Source organism: Bombina bombina, chromosome 5 (genome assembly GCF_027579735.1).
Source record: "Bombina bombina isolate aBomBom1 chromosome 5, aBomBom1.pri, whole genome shotgun sequence".
Lineage (NCBI taxonomy): Eukaryota > Metazoa > Chordata > Amphibia > Anura > Bombinatoridae > Bombina > Bombina bombina.
Window position 1 is genome coordinate 99053814 of NC_069503.1, and position 19549 is coordinate 99073362.

At 36.4% G+C, this 19549-nt stretch overlaps 1 pseudogene; it reads left to right on the forward strand.

Annotated features, from left to right (window-relative positions):
- Window positions 1-15436: 15436 nt before the first annotated feature.
- On the forward strand, window positions 15437-19002 carry LOC128659975 (gastrula zinc finger protein XlCGF26.1-like; annotated as a pseudogene).
- Window positions 19003-19549: the final 547 nt, after the last annotated feature.

The following is a 19549-nucleotide window of genomic DNA, read 5'->3' on the forward strand; positions in this document are numbered from 1 at the left end:
AAAAAAAAGAAAAAAAAAAAAAAAAAAGGAGAAAAAAAGAAAAAGAAAAGAGAATAATTAATGTACCCCTCCCACCTTCCCCCCTCTCCCTATAAGACGGCCATCTTTATTCAAATAGCCATTCTCCTCTAAGTCTACAGTTTTCTATGTATACTGTATTATCAAACTTTTTAATTATTCGTTTCTGTTCTTCTAAATCTTGGGTTTTAACCCACCTTCCCCATTTATCAAAGAAGCGGGTGATATTAGTTTCTATATGGAACAAAGTATCTTGAAGTTCTATCAAGAATTGGTGATGAATATTTTCCTTAATCGCTATTAGAGTTGTAATTTTATCTTTCTTCCACCCTTTTAATATAAGATTCCTTGTTATTAGAATCACTAGTGTTATAAATTTTCTACATAATAAATGTTCTTTCTTATAGTGGAAAAAGATAACCTGATCTGCTTGTAGCCTAATTTGGGTCTCATATATCTTGCCTAGCCAATAGTTTATTTCCCCCCATAATTTTTGTATTCTTGGGCATGACCAGAAACTATGTAGCAAGTTTGTACTTTGTTGCTTACATTTTATACATAATGCTGCCTCTCCGGTACCACCCCACTTGGCGATTTTCTCAGGAGTAATATACACCATCCACATTATTTTAGTATGTTGCTCCCTCATAGGGATAGCTAGCGATGCTTCTTCTACCCTTTCTATGCTTTTCAACATTATCTGTGTACTAAGATTCTTGAAAAATACATCTCTCCATTTTGCGACCCCTAGTTCAATATGCTGTTTGTACTTTCTGTTATTTATTATATTATAGAGAAGTGAGATAGAGTATTTACCCTGTTTGATTAAATTAATAACCGGGATTAGTGCTGTAAACTCCCAGTTATTCCCCTGCAATTGAATTAGTTTCAGACAGTAATGTCTGACTTGTAGGAAAAAGAAGAGGTGTCTATCTGCCAGACTATATCTATTCTTAATTACTTCGAATTCTTCAACCTTCATTGCCTCTTGATTAGTTTTAACTAGTTGTATAGGTTTGGATAATCCCTTTTCTCTCCAGCGTGTGAAGATTCCTGAAAGAAGCCCCTGTTTAAACCCTGGATTACCCTCTATGGACAGAAATTTAGTAGCAAAGGGCTTTAGGCCTAAAAATTTGCATGTCCTATGCCAGGCCACTATTGTATCTTTAAAGAAGTCTATTTTTTTAACATACTCTGGGAGATTTTTAATTTCTAAGTGAAGAACATTTTTTAAGCAGAACGGTTTTATTAAGCCGTTTTCTATGTCTAAGAGGGAGAAATGATTACTCTCCAAGAGCCAGTCTAAGGCAATCTTCGTAACCGCCACTAAATGATATATTTCAATATTAGGGAGCCCTAAGCCTAGATATTCTTTTTTAAGGACTAGTTTTTGATAACTAATCCTGGGTTTCTTACCCATCCATATATAATCTTTGATCGCAGAATTGATTATCTTAATCTCCTGTTTTTTAATTAAGAAAGGTATATTCTGAAACAGATATAGCAGCCTTGGAAGTGCAATCATCTTTAACAAGTTAATTTTGCCGGAGATCGAGAGTGGGAGAGATTTCCATCTTTTGAGGGTTTCAGAAAATTGTCTTGCACCGTTACAGATATTTAAAGAGTACCATTCCATAGGGTTATTGGAGATCTTAATCCCCAGGTAAGTAATATGTTTACTTACTTCCCTGAAGATCTTATCTTGTGATGTCTGGTTTTTTTGTAACCACAGAACTTCAGATTTGTTTCTATTAATATTGTACCCTGAAAAGGAACCAAAGTTATCAATGATTTGACAAATTTGGTTGAAGCTGTCACAAGACTTTCTAGAAAATACCAAAAGATCATCAGCATATACAGCTAATTGCACATTCTTACCTCCTACCTCTATCCCTTGAATCTTATTCCTCAGGGCGATCAGTAAAGGTTCTAGGGCTAAATTGAAAATTAGGGGGGACAAAGGGCAGCCCTGTCTTGTCCCTCTTAAAAGAGGGAAATAAGATGTTTTATTGTTATTTATAACAATTGCTGCCCTGGACTCCCTATACAGCATCTGAATTGTGTTGAGGCATTCCCCTTCATACCCAAATTTTTTAAGAGCGGTGACAAGATGGTCCCATGCAACTGAATCGAAGGCTTTGCTTGCATCCAGTGATATTATTGCAATATCTTCTTTATTTGGTTTCTTGTTATGTTTATTCTTATACCAGTGGTCTATAATTGTTAGGAAGACCTTCCTTAAATTAGTGTTTGAGGATCTTCCCTTCATAAATCCTGTTTGATCAGAATGTATTATAGTATCAAGTGACTCTTGCATCCTTTTAGCTAATATACTGGTTAATATCTTATAGTCCATGTTCAAAAGTGAGATGGGCCTATAAGAATCAATTGACTGTGGGTCCTTTCCTGGTTTTGGTATTACAATTATTGTGGACTCATTGAAGTCTGCTAATGGTTTTAACTGACCATTCCACAATTTATTCATTAGGATAGTTAAAATTGGGGTTATTTCATCATTCAGAATTTTATAAAACTCAGATGGGATGCCATCTGGGCCTGCTGCTTTATTGTTCGCCATTGCTTTAATTGTCTGACTTATTTCTATTTCTGTAATGGGTTTATTAATACTATTTAGCTGACTGCTCTCCAAACGAGGATTTGTTAATGAAGCCCAGAATTTTTCCTTTTTATCTAGATTTATGGGTTGTGTTGAGTATAATTCTGAGAAATAATCGAGGAAAGCTTTTTGTATGTCTTCGGTGTTTGTCCATGTTTGATCTTTATGTTTAATTTTAGTTATGAAGTTTTTAGTCTTATGATTTTTATCTATACGGGCTAAGAAGCTGCCTACCTTATTCCCATACCTGTAAAACTGTGTACAAGTTTTTATATTCTCTTTGATTTCATTTTGTAATAAGTAATCATCTCTATTTTTTTTAGCCTGTAAATATTTCTGCCAGTTAACCATATTTTTTTCCTGTATGTAGTTAGAATATTTGTTGATTAAACAATTAGTTACCTGTTGTCTTTGTAAATTCATTTTTTTCTTTAATCGTATTAGGTATGTTGTAATCTCCCCTCTAAGCACTGCTTTGGCCGCATTCCAGAATATATGGGTTTTGTCTAAAAAGCCTTCATTAAATCGTTTATAATCAGCCCACTTCTCTTTTAAAAAATGTATAAATCTAGTGTTTTTTATCAGATATTTCGGGAAAAAAAATTGGTTACTTTTCCTATCTTTCTTCTTAAGATTCATCACAATTACAATAGGGGCATGATCTGAGATTGTTATCATATCTATAAATATTTCTTGTATTGCGGCAAGTGATTTCTCTGAGATCAGAAAATAATCTATCCTAGATAGAGTTTTTTTAGATTTTGAGCAACATGTATATTCCCTGTTTTCTGGATGTATAACTCTAAAGCCGTCTAAAATTTTTAGGTCTTGCTGAAATTTCTTTATTATATTAGATTCTCTCTTTCTCTTAGCTATAGTCGTTTTGTCCAGTGTCTTCTCCCCAGTTTGCGTTATACTATCTCTACATCTATCTAGTATGCTATTTGGAGCAATATTAAAATCTCCTCCTATGATTAGTGTGTTGCCAGAATATTTAAGTAATTTATCCCTCAGTATCTGCCAGAATCTTATATCTTCCTCATTTGGGTCGTATACGTTACATATAACAATTTTTTTTCCCTCTACTACCACTTCCATTATAATGTATCTACCTTCCTCATCTCGGATTAAGTTATCTATTTTGTATTCTAAGTTTTTACTAAATAATATAGCTACTCCTTTCTTCCTTTGATATCCTGAGGTAAATATAACCTCTTTAACCCATCCTCTTTTTAATTTAGCCGCCTCTTCTCCCTTTAAATGAGTTTCCTGTAAGAGTAATATTTGAGTTCACAGTTTTTTTGCGTACCTTAAAATGGCTTTGCGTTTGATGGGTGATGTAATTCCATCTACGTTCCATGAAACGATTTTCAAACTCATTTTTCCATTTTACTTAAGGTAGGGAAAAAAGGTTGGGAAAATGGAAGGAGGGGAAGAAGCCCACATAGCCGGGAGAGGAAGAGAGAGGGGGAGGGGGAAGAAAGAAGAAAAAAAAAACAAACAAAAAAAACACATAAATTCCACATTTTAATTCTTATACATTTGAGTTTCCTTAAAATAACTTTAACTGTAACCCCCCAATAAAAACACACCCTCAGGCTATTTAAGTTTATAGCCATTATTTCACTGTGAAAACCTATTAGACCTACAATAATCTTCCTACTTCTCCAAATTATCTCTATTATTTTCTAAGAATTTATTAACTTCCTCACTATCAGTAAAAATTTTGTTTCCTTGCCTAGTTTGAATGCTAAGTCTAGCTGGGTACAGGAGTCTGGCTCTATATCCCTCCTGGATCAATTTCGTACATATCGGAGCTAGTGTGCGCCTTTTATTTGATGTTTCATATGAAAAATCATTAAATAGCAAAATTTTCTTTCCTTTATAATTAATTTCGCCATTTGCCTTTCTATAGGCATTCATAATTTGGATCTTTCCTTGGAAATTTAATAATTTCATAATAATCGGTCTGTTCCCTTTGTTTCTCCCTTCCTCATTCCTCTCTGGGCCTATCCTATGAATTCGTTCGATCACTATATCGTGATCTTCTGCTCTAATCTTTAATAGTCCCATTAGTTCTACTTCAACAAATTTTTTAAGGTCTTTTTCTTGTATTTCTTCTGTTAAGCCAATGAGGCGTAAGTTATTTCTCCTGGCTCTATTTTCTATGTCCTCTATTTTATTTTTCATACTTTCAATTTGAATGGACATAGTATGAAAAGCCTGTTCCCTCTGTATAGCCCCATCTTCAATGTCTGAGATTCTTTGCTCTACATTATTTAGTCTGCTTGCAAACTGTTTGATCTCTACTGTTAGAGTGGAGATATTATTTTGTATCATCTCAAATTTAGGCGTAAATAATGCGTCCAATTGTTTTATTAACTCTTCATTACTCGAGTTCTGACTAAGACTTGTTTCAAGTGCTCCCCCATGGGGTTCTAATGAGATTCTACTCCCCTTTCTTTCCTGGTTTTTGTTTCTAGAGGACATATTTGGTGAGGTAGTTTTACTTTTATTTAAGTATTTTTCCATATATACATCTAAAACTGAGTAACAGAATTATAGTGATTTGTATTTACTAGTGACTCACAAATTTTAACTATTCTCTTCTCTCTCCCTTTCCCCTAGTTCTTCTTTTTCTCTCTTTTGGAGAGGCAAAATAAAAAAGAACAAAGTGCACTTTCCTATCTCACAGTGTCATCAGCAGCTTAAGTGCTTTAATTATTCACAGACCCTCTTGGTCAAAAAAACAAAACAAAAAAAAGGAAACAAAACAAAAAGTTTTAATTTAACCAGTGTGTTCACTATTTCTAGTGTTAGCGTAATCTAACTCTACTTTCCTCGTGTGTTCCCCTTTCCTTCTTTCTTCTTCTTTCCCCCTTTCCCCCTTAACTCTCCCTTCTACCCCCCTTTTTTTTTTTTTTTTTTTTTCCCCTTAAACCTTGTGTATAAAGTGTATAAGATTACTCTATCTTAAATTTCAATACAGAAATAATACTCTCAATATGTATCTATTAGGTCTTTTTGGTATTGTATCCTTTAACCTCTCTGTTGTTTTACTAAAAATTCCCCTTGTAGTCTTATCTCTGGCTGAGCAGTAAGTTTAAACCTTCCCGCACTCCATCTATACTTTGCTCACCCTCCCACAGTGCAGGGTTTAATATAAGTCACCTTATATAATAGTTTAACCACTCCTATGTTTGGGGATCCACATGTATTCTTACTAATACAAAGCCTTTTTGCTTATGGTAGATTCACATATATTTTCAAGGTTTTATCTCACATTTATCCACCTGGCTTAGTAGTAGGTTCTACTTCAATGTCTTATCATTAATCTCCCCGTCTATATCAATATTGAACAGCAATAATATCATATGTGAGCTATACACAGTATTTCAGTTATTCTCCAAGTCATGCCATCATTATCAGTAATATTCATCAACACTGCCACAAATAAATTATATGCATTATTACAGTTAATCACTGCATCCTCAGTATCTATCTTGCAGAGTTCTCTTAAAGTCCTTACAGCTTTAAGGTTCTTTTAAAGTCCTTGGATGTATCTTAGGCCTTTTGCCCGGTTCTTCTCTGACATCCCTTTACTTATGGAGTGTTTTTAAATGCTTATCCCAGCCGCAGTCTCTGCTTTGCTTAGTCCCTAGTTTCTTAAGGATGTTGTACAAAGTGTGTAAAGCTATTGTACAGAGTCTTTCACTATGGGTGACAACGGGTCAGGGGGGGGGGGGGAAAGACAGTTTTTGCCAGGTCCTACTCTCGCAGGAACCCCTTAATGCTTTAACTGTGGGTATGCACCTGGCCCTCCCCCCCCCTCTCTCTACCCAGATTTCCAAACAGGCCCAGGAGACATAGAAGCAGGATCCAAAAGCAAACTAACAGTTAATAGGTTTTCACTTATCTTATTCGTGGGGTGATTTCAGCCTCTGTCGCTCTCTGAAGCCACAAGCTCTCTCCTCCTTAGTTTCCCTTTTGCAATAGGGACTTGACGGTAGGCACAGTTGATATTTACACTCCGGTTCCCGTGGGACCTTCTGTGCCGGTGACTCGATTGTCCTGCCACCTTGCTGTTTTCTCCAGGAGCGGGGTCCTGATGCCTGGGCGCTCTCACCGCTACTGCCGCTCGCCACTCCCTTCGTGGGTCCCCGCGGTTAGCGTGTGCCTCCCGGTGATCAGACAGCTACCTCCTCAGCGAGTTCTCACAGCCTGGATCAGGCCAGCTGTCGGTAGCCTCCGGTCTCCGTTTTGGCCTTTGCGAATCCTGGACGGGATTAGTTTCACCCGCCTATAGGCACTCAGCTTCTCGATATTGCCTCAGGCCTCCAGATACAGACAGCGTTCTCCACACGCGACTGTGCACCTAGCCCCTCCTACCGGAAGTCTCCTTCGACATTCATATAGTTTAAAATAAATGGTATATACTGTTTTATACAGCACACTGACACACTCAGTGTTAAATCACGCTGTTACCCAGCGAGCCATCTGAGAAAGCAGCAAGCGAAACGAGTCAGTTACTCAGTTGGTGAGCTGAGCTGGCTGGGTAGTAACAGTGTGATGTAACTGTGAGTGCGTCAGTGCACTGTATAACACAGACAGTATATACCTTTTAATCTATATGAAGTTCTGATTTTATTCCAGGACCAGTACAGTAAACTATAAGCCGTAGGTTAGAAGATATGCTCTGTCTAAATCATGAATGTCTAATGATGACTTTACTGTCCCTTTTAATTACCATACAATTCTGCTATATACAGAGCAGCAGATGATGCATATAAGGGACACGTGAAACATTTCAGCTTTAACCCTTTAGCAGGCACAAAGGGTCCTCACTGGAACCATTTTTGTTTTACCAGAGAGTGGCCAAATTGTTGATACCCTACTGATCTGGTGCATTGAGGTCTAAGGCAGACTCTTCAACGAGAGGCACTCAGCACCCCCCCCGGTATCTTGTACGCTGGGTATACAGTGCTTTGACACTGCTAACATCACGAGCTGTGGTAAACATGGAGAATCATATACTTCAGGAGTTGGAGAACTTACTTTTACAGCACTTTGCCCAATTTGAGGAGGAGTCACTTAAATCTATGCAGTCTGTCACTAACGAGGACTCATGTACCCAATTTACCGATGTGGCGTAGATGAGCGATACAGAGGTGGAAACTACTAGCCTGCCCCCCTAACCTACCGCTGCAAGGGTCTCTAATAGGGAAAGACTCTGATGTTGCAGTACAGTCCTGCAGATGGGCGACACTAAAAGGTAGCGGTTCACCACATGCCGAGACCGGAGCTATTGCTGCAGCCTCTTACCATACCTCCACGCAGCAGCTGGTTATAGTTCTGGAAGGATTGCAGACCGGCGATGCATATGAAACAATGATGCATCGCTCTAGCTCGCTGCCTATGCCCCTTACCAACTTACCCTTATATATTCAGCCTAAAACTCTACTGTAAAATGTGGAGATGGCATCAATAGATCCCAGGGGACTTCCTTCAGATATACAGCTTATAAGTGAGAAGCGTCCTCTTATCTCTTTGCATGCACTCTATACAGATGAGAGGGATACTATCTTACCTTTACCCCTGTCCTGGTACGGAGTGGCTAGATCCCTGAAACAGGATATAGGGTTCATGCATCGCTGGGCCATCTCACATTACACGTAGCCAGCCTTGTTCAGCAGACAGTGTCAAGTCTTTATTTTGATTAGTGACAATCTCCTAACTAACGATAAAGTCTATTAGAGATATGATCCGGTTTGGCGGCATGTGGTCAAGAAAGCAAAAGATTTTTCACTCAGGCACTTTAACTAGTTGCACGTCTATATTAATAATAGGAATCAAAATACCAGCTGTCAGTCCAATGGTTCAAAAGATAGAAAAAATAGAAAAATGGTATATATATATATATATATATATATATATATATATATATATATATATATATATATATAATCAATAGCATTTTCAATACATTTCTCTGCTTGCCATTTTACTGTTTTTTACACACCTTTAAATTGAGTGATATATAAAAAAGATATATGAGTCCTTTAAGTTTGATTGATCAGCTTTGCGGCTTATATATGTTATGTATTATTCTTTATAACTTCTCATTAGGGCAGTCTCTTATTTATAATTTTTTAAACACTTGATATTCTTTTCGGAACCCCCAATTCAACAACCGTGCTGTAATACGGAATAGATAGTGAATTTTCTCACCTCCTCTGTTGCTGTATGTCAATGCCTCCCAGTGCTCCCAGACCCCGGTCTGTCCACGATATGCGGCTGAGCTGTAGGGTAATGTTTGATAGAAGAGAAAAGAAAACTCTCAAGGTTTCTTACCCGCCACGGCTTTAAAGTTGCTCCCAGACTCCGGTCTGTCCACGCTGTGCGGTTGAGCTATAGAGTGGCTGTGGCAGGTTAATCTCAGATCTCTTGTCAGTTACAGGTCTCGGCTTACTGCTGCTCCCGGACTCTAGTCCGTCCACACTGCGCGGTTGAGCAAACTTCCGGAAGCCCTTGGTGCTTGTGACGTCACTGGTAGTCACGCCTCCTCCTTGCGATAGCTACGGTCGATTGGGGGTTCACTCCTGGAGCTCAATTCGGCTGCATTTTCCAGTGTTAAATTTGAAGGGTGAGAAAAAACAGCTGATAGATGCAAATTATATATATATATATATATACCTTCTGTCGTGTATTGAAGTGGATGCTGCTGGGCATAGACGGCTTTGCAGGCTATTTACTGGCTTTCTGGCAAGTTTTGCAAACAAAAAAAAAAATCCAAAAGGAAAGGATGCCAGTAAACGGAGTAAAAAGTTGTAAACTTTATTAGAGTAGTTTTAAAAGTGTTGGGACATCATATCCCCCAAATTGACAAAGACTAACATGTTTCGGCTTGCGCCGTATTCACAGTCCTTAAAAATTTCAATTAGTGCATGCATTTAAAAAGCCCTCACTGGGCTACTATTGGTTCAAGGGAAATTACTTTCTATTAACCCTTGATAACCGTGGGGATAAGTTATAAATCCAATTTCTATTGTATGAATTGATCATTTGCAAAATTAGCATATATTTGTATATACTGATGCCACATCTTTGCCATAATTCATTTGATAAAATTATATTTTTGATTTTTGAAACACCATAGATGCTAAAATTATAAGCTTAATATATTTACAATTACCAAAGAAGCTTATACTTGTTGATGTAATTAGCTTATATATGTATGGGTATTTTCTAACATGAGCTCTAACTTAAGCTCTTTGTGGTCAAGACCTACAAAGAGATTAAGGCTAACATTTATTTGGTCTTTGTATTTTTGTACTTGTGTTATGGCCATCGAACTTGGTTGCAGCCCATCAGAATAGTTGGAGTAGGCTAATCCTCATGTCTGTACTTGATGAATAATATCTCTCCTTATATTCAGATTAAAACTTTCTTTGTTGTAAGGCTGTACCATATACTGGCTGAAATAATATATTACTTTTTTTTTATTGATATTTATATATCAGCAGTTTATTTTTGGTAATATCTGAGATCTTCTGTGTTCTTATGCTTTAATCCTATACAAAGCCTGTTTCTTCAACCGTGGCTTTCAAGTAATATGTAGCCTCATATCCTGCTTAGATTTATTGAGTCACTGAAGTAGTAATAGTAGTGTTACAACATAGTCCCAAAAATAACTTTATATAGCACAGTAAACGCTACTGAGACGTAGAATAGGTTCTTTTCACTGATGTTATTTGATCCTGAAATATTTTTAGAGTCTTCTTTACTGCAAGTTTAAGAGGGGTCAGAATATGTTATGATTTTTTATGATTTGTCTATAAAGTTTAACAACGTAAGGTACAGTCGTGTAAATAGTGGAAAGGGCAACAACTTAAATGACTATTTTCATGTCCTTCTGCCTGCGTCCGGGGTGGTAGGATAACAATCTTGATTTTTAAACTACTATGCCCTGTCCTGATACCAATTGAATTTAAGAGATTATTTAATTCTTAATACTCCCAGTTGTATACGGTAATCCCTATGTATACGGTAATGGCATATACTTTATATTTCTTGTGACACATCAAAGTACTCTGTCCTTCATATACCCATAGCCGCAAACCAAGACATGTCAGCAGAACTGATCACACAATCATTATAGTTCTTACTACCTACATGAACTAACTCCTTTCTGATCCTATTAAAGTAGAACTGATGTTTTTTTTATGTAGGATAAATAAGTGGCACAACTCTATCAGGCTTCACATTACATATGAACCACTTAGGTTAATTTCTAATTTACCTGGTGCAAATTGAACCTAAGATACCTTTCTTACTTATTACATAATTGTCCACTATCCTAGAGCTGTTAATCACTCCCCTCTGGTCACGCATGCAAGTACACTTTATGTTGATCTCCATACAAAAATCCTCTACCTAGATACTTTACAATCTCCTGAAATACAAGTTAAAAAACTCAACTTTATATAACCATAGTTTACCACCCCCTTAATGTTGCCTATCTCTAGCTTAAAGAGGTCTATCATAACCTCCTTTTGTTCTTGGGGACCTTTCACATTCTAATCAGAACATTTTATTCTATCATCTTGTTATCAGTATAACATAATACAAATAAAATGAGATCCCTCACTAGAGGATCATGAGTAGTCTCCTTTTTTCTAGCATACCCACCACTATTTTAAAATGCCTTATAAGCTTTGGAGGTCCATAAGTGGCCTCACCAGATGATCGGAGGGTTTAGAATTTTATCGGCATCCTATTTATATACAGTTATTTTCAGACTTATAGCTTTTACTTTGAAACAGTGAAAATTGTTATATTTTATGTTTATAACTATAGCGAGTAATGTGGAAATTTCTCAGTGCTGATGTAGTATTTGTTTTGATACCTTTATCACATTGCAATGATTTATATGATTCATATATTGTTTGTATGCCTCAAGATGCACCTCATTAAAAAAAATCCCATATCATATGGGGGCTTCATTTAAATATAATAGTAATACAATAAGAAATAAAAACATACAGTTAGTTGCAGAGTACAGTGATGCATATGTGTAGAATAAAATAGTCAGAAGAAATATAATTTATCCTAGAAAGATTAGAAAAGGAAGATTAGATAATACTGTTAGTTAACAAACAATAAAAGGGTCAGTTATTAGTATTGATGTATTCAGCTTTGTATCTCATATGTATCTAATAACATGTTAATATTATACATCTGTGTGCAACTGAGCTCTGATAAAATAATTTCCATCAATAAAAACATAAAATAATGCTGTATCCTGAGATATTTTAGGACACAACAGAAAAATCTCTCACATTTAAATAAACAGTTTGTTTCCTCCTTACTTATCCATATGATAATCACACCCTGAGCTGGAGGCAGGAACTCTGTATTCATGTGACACCAGAGGGGACAATCGACTTCTATATGAGAACAAAAGTCCAGGTGTGGCCCTCTCATTGTCTCCCAACTGACAAGTTGTACTCATTTGAGTCACACAGAGATAGGTGACACTCCCACATTAGTATAAATATCTGTGTAACACTCAGTGATATCACAGGAGAAAACAGAGAGACTTCATACTTACAGAGTTTCTGTTAAACGGTAATATGCAAAACCTGACATAAATCTTTATTAGCAGCCTCACACTGTTGTGTTTTATATAATGATGAGAAAATATTGTTCTGTATTTTGTTCTTATTTCTATTAGCTGCACCTGTTTATCATCAGAGTGTTTATCCCATTGATCTGTGACTGATTCTTGTTGGGACCATTGATATTCACAAATCTATAGAGAGGGGGGTCTGGTGATTTGATATAGTCATGTGTATGGTAGATAGGGAGATATGGATATATATAGGTAGCAGGAAGTCATGGCACACTATAGCTAAATGTATCATAAAGGTTTAGTGGAAAGTGCTGTCAATAAGTAATTATAAGAAGAGATTTCTACAGCTGTGCAATGAGAAAAAAAAATAGAGTCCTCTTGGACGGGTAAATAGAGCTAGACATAAGGAAGGGGGGTATATGAGACAGCAATGACTTTTAGATCTGCATCAATGTATAGCCTACATAGATAGACTTCTCACAGCTAGCAAGCGTGGGCTACATTATGACATCATATAGTAATAGGAAGCTGGGGGGATGTGAGTATGATCTAATATATGGATTATTTGGACCTCTAACTATTTTAATATTGAGACAGACCTTGCTAGCTGCTAAATAAGGTGGAGTTTAAACTATATGCAGATAAACTGAGGGGATTGGAGAGAGAAAAGAAGCAATTTAAGCACACCTATCCCCCTACGTGGTCTTGATCAGACCTATTGGTCTTCATCAATACCATATTGAGAGGGGAAGCTGAGAATTGTATATTGCTAAGTTATGGGCTCATAGTAGAACCGGACTGTATTAGCAGTGTATATTTTATGTACGTTGGACTTCAAAGATCTCAGTAACAAACATACATGATAAACATGATATAAACTTATGAGGGTTTAATATATCTGGTAATTTATAGCAGAAGAAATAAGGAATATGAGGGCATACAACCTCCCAGGTGATCTCTCTGTTATTACATCAGTCAGACCATGCGGTCATCACTAACACCATGTTAAGAGGGGTACGCTGAACATCATATATTACCCAGTCATAGACTTTTAACAAATATAAAATTAAGACCTACTCCAGACCACATTGGTAGTGCATATTCTATATACAGTAGGCAGCAAAAATTGTTAGCTTTCTCTGATCCATGTAGGAAAACATTTCATCCATAATAAACAAAGATGATAGGCATGTGAGATACATAGGGGAACTTAATAGTCAGAAGTGGAATAATAAAGTCTCGTAATATGAAATACAAAAACATATTGTTGTCCATGGCTTTACATGTCCATTTAGTTTAATAGGTTAAGGTCCTTAATGTTCTTACTTTTGCCTCCCAAACTGCTCTCAGCGTAGAAGGGAAGCATGTTAAATTAGGGCAGGGGGGAATTCTCAGCCCATTCCAATGCGATAGTTTAGTACCTGGATAATTGGGATAGTTTTTTCCTAGGAGCGAGGTGGCTTCGGGAGCCAGTTCAGCAAACTCGAACTTGAGGTAAGACAGTTGGGTTCCGTTGGGAAAGATTGTCTGAGTCCCGGAGTATACTCCTCATCATCATGTATTCACAGATAGCTGGCATTTGTCGGGAGACCCGGTAATTTGCAGAATCTCTGCTAATCAATTCGGTGGCTGGGCCAAGGGTGATGAGAAAATGCAGCCATACCTCTGTATTTGGTATATCCAAGAGAATAGCTGCAATCTCAGGGGTTGTTGACAGTGTGTGCTCCAAGCTTGCTGTGGTTGATGATATTTCCATGTCAGCAGAACCACCGCAAGTTTCTTTCATTAGAGGAAGATTTTCTCCCATGCTTGCGCAGCTCCTGTTTGTTCCATCTGTTGGTTTGTTGATTTAAAGCTGGAATGTGGCAGTCTCAGGCGCATATTCTTCCCTTGCTGTGATAGCCAGGCTGTTGGGCTAAGCTGCGTCAGTATATCCACTGTCTCCAAATGTAGAGTATCCTGGTTGCCAGTTTCAGAGAGGAAGCTCTTTTCCCTGCTGTGGGGTAGTCCCCTCTCACCGTATCTGTGTCTGTCGGGTCGGAGTCCAAGTGGTCGGTGTCTTGTAAGCCGGTTGGCTTGTGGAGAGCTGGGTAAAAGATCACCACCATTCTTTCATCCAGTCTCTGGGCATGCAACTGTAGTATCGCTCACAATTGCATAAAAAAGAAAGCTTCCTCCATTTTCAGTTAGCGTGTAGGGGATAGCGTAAACTTTAGCCTTAGTATGCTGCAAATATTTAGTCCTCTCAGCAATAGGGACGGTGCTAGCTTCAGAGGAAGGACTACGCACTTAGGCACAGCTTGTTGTGAGGACGGTGTTGAGGCTTCTGTGATAGGGGAAGGCCTCAGAATGAATAGCCCAGTACTGAGGGCACTTAAGCAACGTCAAGAATTAAAACCCTACATTTCAAATCAGGCTGTCCACAGACCAGTTTCTCCAATAGTTTGAATAATATATATCCAGTTTTAGCTTCACAATATTAGTGATTTTTGGAGATAACTTAAGGAGTTGAAGCTCAGTACGACCATTAAGATGGCTGCCGCCCAGAAGTCCCCCCTATTACATTGTATTTTTATTATGCATCTGTGGTTTTGTAATTCTATATTTTATGGTCCTTTTAAATGGACTGAATTTGCCAAAATAACATTTCATTATATTATCACTCTATGTAAACACAATTTTTTTCTTAACTCTATCCAGGAAAACAATTGAAATGAACATTTTATTGCCTATTTATCCCACACACCCTTGCAGTGTGATTTTAAACAATTCAGTATTGACCAAGAGAAGTTAAAGGAATGTGGGTGAAGCACTTGACAAGATGTCTGACAGTGATAATTAGTAGGAAGTACAATACCAATACTGCAGTATCTAAATTAACATATTTAAACAAATGATTTTTAACATTTCTTTCAGGAGAAAATATTGTTTCATATAAATGATAGAGAACAAAGTTATAATACGGTATATTTTTAACGTTGTGATGTGGCCCCACTTAAATTGATTTTCTTCCATTATGTTGTATAGATCTGGGAAGATTAATATTTAAAGGGCAATTATAAAACCCACAGAGATATCTGTACTAAATGCTTGTGCTGAATCAACATCACATATGTAATAACCTAATCAGCTGATCTGTATCACATGAATTGTTATGCGTGACTTTAATTATACCATACGTACAGTTAATCAGAACTATTATTTATTATCTGTCTAAACCATTTAATATACTTTTTACAGACACGGCAGAGCACGGAGAGATATTGAGTATTGATGTAACTGGAGTGAATAAAGGAACCTTCTTCCTGAGCACAGACATTGGAGCCTGTTATCAGCATGAACTCATATGTGTTAGGTGAGTAAAATAGATATTATGCTGACTTTAATTACTGGGAAAATAAAATAGATCACTCATTAATCATATATAAACTATTATATGTATATCTGCATCTTTTAAGAACATGTGTGTCAGGAGGTAAAGAAAATACTACCCTCCTCTGTCTTTTTAGACAGATCATGTCCAACTACCTAACCTCACCCCCAGACCTATTTCATTACTCAGAACACCAGCAACTTCATCTTCCTCTGCCTTGACCTTGCTCATGGAACACCCATAACTACACTTATGCCTACCTTGTTCCCACAACTCCCCCAGTGTTCCCCACCCCAGAACCACAGCTGATTTGTGTGTTTAATTTTACAGTGACTACTATTATTATTATTATTATTATTATTATTTTTATTATTATTATTAAACTAATACAGTTTTTGGCTGTTTATATAAATCAAACAACCACACCCTCTCAAAACATCTCACACTTATCATTAGTCTGTGATGATTAAGGCATCATGTTGTTCTCACCCAACTGGTTGAGCATGAGCCGGGCAGGGCTATATTTGCAGTTGCTTGTGAAATGTTAAATGAGGATGGTGGATGCACCTCTCTTGCCCAGAATACAGATGTACTTGTTCCCTGGCTGAGAACATTATCCAGACGCACCTTGTTTAATGCGGTCCTATAACTTGTTGTCATCAGTAATTTAGGTTACTATGATGTAGTAATGTCTACATTCGATGTCATCCTTTTTTAATTTGTGATTACAGGTAAATAAATTTAAAAATACAAAAAGGAAGACATTTTTGAGTATAAAAAAATGTTTTTTTTTTAATTGAGATGGATTATATTATAAAGAATAAACATTCTTTTTTTTCTTTATTCCATTTCTTTTTATGTAGACAAACATGTCAATAGTTCATATCCATCCTTCACTACAGGAAGCATTAGAATGATACCGCAAACTCCAGTCTTAGACACCAATGACTATTTACAAACATTGGGGATATCACAGCAGATATTTAATGGAGATGGTGAATTGTCAGGAACTGGGCAGCAATCATTATGTACAGAGAGTAATTTAGTCATCAAACAAGAGGACACCATTTATGCCTTATCTAGTGAAATTATTATCCCTGAGGATAAACCACACACAATTACTGAGTTTTCAAAACATATTAAAGAAGGGAAAAGTCTACAGTCTAGCCAAATAATTCATACAAAGGAGAAACCATTCAACTCTACAAAATGTGAGAAAAGCTTTAGATGGAAGTCTCTTCTACTAGAACACCACAAAATTCACACAGGTGAGAAACCATACGAATGTAATGAGTGCGGCAAATGTTTTACACAAATGAATCATCTGAAAATTCATGAAAAGAATCACACAGAAAAAAAGCCTTTCACATGTACAGGGTGTGGAAAAAGTTTTACACAAAAGGGTAATCTGAAAACTCATGAAAGGATTCACACAGGAGAAAAACTGTTCAAGTGTACAGAGTGTGGAAAAAGCTTTACAAAAAAGGGTCATCTGAAAACTCATGAAATAATTCACGCAGGGGAAAAGCCTTTCACATGTACAGAGTGTGGAAAAAGTTTTACACAAAAGAGTAGTCTGAAAACTCATGAAATGATTCACACAGGGGAAAAACATTTCACATGTGCAGAGTGTGGAAAAGGTTTTACAAAAAAGAGAGATCTGAAAACTCATGAATGGATTCACACAGGGGAAAAGCCTTTCACATGTACAGAGTGTGGAAAAAGTTTTACAGAAATTAGTAATCTGAAAACTCATGAAAGGATTCACACAGGGGAAAAGCCTTTCACATGTACAGAGTGTGGAAAAAGTTTTACACAAAAAAGGAGTCTAAAATGTCATGAAAGGATTCACACAGGGGTAAAGCCTTTCACATGTACAGAGTGTGGAAAATGTTTTACAAAAAAGAGAGATCTGAAAACTCATAAATGGATTCACACAGGGGAAAAGCCTTTCACATGTACAGAGTGTGGAAACAGTTTTACAGAAATGAGTCATCTGAAAAATCATGAAAGGATTCACACAGGGGAAACGCCTTTTACATGTACAGAGTGTGGAAAAAGTTTTACAAAAAAGAGGAGTCTGAAAACTCATGAAAGGATTCACACTGGAGAAAAACCTTTCACATGTACAGAGTGTGGAAAAAGTTTTACACAAATAAGTCATCTGAAAACTCATGAAAGGATTCACACTGGAGAAAAACCTTTCACATGTACAGAATGTGGAAAAAGTTTTACAGAAATGAGTAATCTGAAAACTCATGAAAGGATTCACACAGGGGAAAAGCCTTTCACATGTGCAGAGTGTGGAAACAGTTTTACACAAAAGAGGAGTCTAAAATGTCATGAAAGGATTCACACAGGAGAAAAGCCTTTCACATGTACAGAGTGGGGAAAAAGTTTTACAGAAATAAGTAATCTGAAAAATCATGAAAGGATTCACACAGGGGAAAAGCCTTTCACATGTACAGAGTGTGGAAAAAGGTTTACAGAAAAGAGGAGTCTGAAAACCCATGAAAGGATTCACACAGGAGAAAAACCTTTCACATGTACAGAGTGTGGAAAAAGTTTTACACAAATAAGTAATCTGAAAACTCATGAAAGGATTCACACAGGTGAAAAACATTTCACATGTTTAGAGTGTGGAAAAAGGTTTACAGAAAAGAGTAGTCTGAAAACTCATGAAATGATTCACACAGGGGAAAAGCCTTTCACATGTACAGAGTGTGGAAAAAGTTTTACGAAAAAGAGTTATCTGAAAAATCATGAAAGGATTCACAAGGGAAGAAACCTTTAAAATGTTTAGAAAGTAGGGTTGCTACCTTTTGCACAGCCGATTATCTGACACTTTGAAAATGGGCGTGGTTGAGGATGTGGTTTCAAACGATCTTAAAGGGACATTCCATCCAAATTTGGAATCCACGTGTATGCATTTCAGTTTTAAGTAGAAGCATTTTTGCAGTATACATGTATTGGAAAAAATACTTCTAATAAAAGTTATAGTGGTTTCAAAAGTGTATTTAAGTATGCACAGTGCACCAGCATTTTAAACACAACACTTCCTCAGAGAGCCTAAGGTGCTTTTACCATGTGGTAATGACTCAATTTGTTCATTGCTGATATGATACAAGACTCACTGGTGCTATGAGCAGCTGCAGTGTTTAAAATGCTGGTGCACTGAGAATATTTAGTTATGCTTCACATGCACGTGCAGAGAAAAATATTATCACTAAAATAGTGATAACTTTTACTAGAAACATTTTTGCCAATGCATGTTTATTGCAAATATGTTTCTATCCAAAGATGTAATTCATCTGTGTATTTAAATTTTCACCAGAGTGTCCCTTTAATAAAATATATATATATATTACCATTTTTTGGTCTGCCATTTAAGGTTTAAGTGTTTATAATGTTTAATTTAATACACACAGCAAAGATATATGAGAGAGAGATACTGTATATACAGTTTGGTAGACAGACTAACAGAAAGGTATATACATAAACAGATATATATATATATATATATATATATATATATATATATATTTATACACATTGGTAGATACAGACATTTTAAACAGAAGGATAGAAAAGATAGGCATAAAGAAATAGACTGATATATAAATAGATGCAGACTAGTAGATTGTTGATTACATATAAACAGACCAATATAGAGAGATAACAGACATAAAGATAACAGAGAGCAAGACAAATAGACAGAGATAAATAGATAGAAAGACAGATAGGTATACAGAAAGATGAGCAGGAAGAGACATATAAGGAAGATTTAAACTGAACTTGATGACAAAATATTTTATATTAACAAAGAAATGCAGTAAAAACATTATGTAAATGCTGAGACATTTTTATTTATATTTTTGCTGATACATATTTTATTGTTCAGAATAAAGTA